The sequence below is a fragment of the Tupaia chinensis genome, unplaced genomic scaffold (assembly GCF_000334495.1).
Source record: "Tupaia chinensis unplaced genomic scaffold, TupChi_1.0 Scaffold000294_5, whole genome shotgun sequence".
Classification (NCBI taxonomy): domain Eukaryota; kingdom Metazoa; phylum Chordata; class Mammalia; order Scandentia; family Tupaiidae; genus Tupaia; species Tupaia belangeri.
The window spans coordinates 3,459,377-3,461,149 of NW_006159782.1; positions in this window are offsets into that span (position 1 = coordinate 3,459,377).

Below are 1,773 nucleotides of genomic sequence, written 5' to 3' on the forward strand. Positions count from 1 at the left end.
GGGGTGGCAGGCAGGTGGTGCAGCAGAAAAGCCACCGCAGCAAGGCCGAGCCACACGGGAACGTTCCGGTTGAGCTGGCCGACCTCCCTGAGGGTGCTGAGACGCACGTGCCCACGAACTGGGGTTGGCAGAGTCTGGGGCTGGATTTCAACACCAAGACCCTATTGGGGGCGCTGTCTGTCTCTGTCTCTCCCTTGCTCACCAGAGAAGTAAACTCTAGAAATACATCATGGCGGTGGTTAAGGCGCTGGACTCTCACATGACCAACCGTGGTCTGGGTACCAGACCTGGCGGCGTGAGAATTACAGCAGGTGTTTAAGTGTGCATGCCCAAAATCCTAGGAGAACAGGGAAGGGATAATGGCAAGGAAGTGATTTCTCACTTTTCCCCTCTGTCTCTCTTCAGCGAGCCCATGCATCCTATGGCAAAATTTTTTTAAAAAATTATGTGGGCCAGCCCATGGCATGGTGGTTAGGGCAGCTGGATCCCATATAGCCAAACCTGTGGTTCAAGTCCCAGAGCCAGTGGCTTAAAGTACACACCAGCAAGTGTGCATGCGTGCCCAGAGTCTGAAAAGGAGGGAGAGACAGAGGAGGGGTTACAGTGTGACCACTCTCCGCAGGGCGGTGCTTTGTCACTTTCTCCCCCCACCCCCAAGCAAGTGCATATGTCCTCTGGCAAAAATGAAAAAACAAAACAGACAAACCAAAAGCATCGCAGGGCCACCAGCCTGTTCTTGTTCCACTTATTACTTACCCCCCCGCACCCCCCTGCACCCCCAGATGCAGAAAGCGCCACAAGGCAGGCATCCAGGTGCTCACATGGCCGACTTCGGACTTCGAGAAAGAGAGAGAGAACACTACCCTCACCACAGGGGCCAGCCTGCGACCTGCAGTTTAAGGGGCTGAGTCCCACAGCGCCGACTGCACGGTTCAAGTCCCAGGCCCAGATGCACGTGTGCCCAGAATCCTGAGAGGGAGAGACGGAGAGGGATCGTGGTGTGACCGTGACCATGCCTCACGGGGTGCTCTCTCGCTCTCTCTCTGGTGAGTGCATGCAAATAAATAAATAAATAAGTCTCCACAAGGTGAGAAGGGAGTCCAGGGGTCAGGAGAGAACGGTCCTAGTAATGCCAGGATTGGGCGGCCCTGGGCTTCCAAGCAATGTGCATCAGCTCACTTTCCCTTCACAGCCCGCTCCACAGACGAGGAAACCGAGGCTTGGAGAAGCATCGGAACCTGCCTGAGGTCAGGCAGCAGCAAGCCAGGGGAGGGCTGTCAGCAGAGCCTGCACGCAGGCCCACTGCTGTCACAGAGGCAAAGCCTCCCGCCACTCTAAACCTCAGTTCCCTTCTGACCACTGGGGGCCTGGCCAATATCGGGGTTCGTGCTTGAGAAGACTCACATTCTCGGTCTGTCACGCCATGTCCGCCTGCCCCAGGCTCGGTATTTGTGTCTCCATACGAATCCAGGGGTCCCATTTTCTGGGCTCACATCCTATAAATGCGCTGTTCCATCACTGCTCCCCGAGATCCCTTCTCGCGGAAAGTCTGGCACCATGGGCCCTCCAGCCTGACGGTCCATGTTTGGCGTCCTCCCGTGAACGCATTTCCTCTTTGGCCACGGCCCTCTCCCAGCCACGGGGTCCGCCTACCACTCCACACTCCGGGTGCCCATCAGCCTTGGGGGCCTTTAGAACAGCCACACCAGAGGGATGGGGCTGCCTGAGCTCTCCAGCAAGGATGCAGGCCTGGCCAGGGCTGCAGGGGGCGGG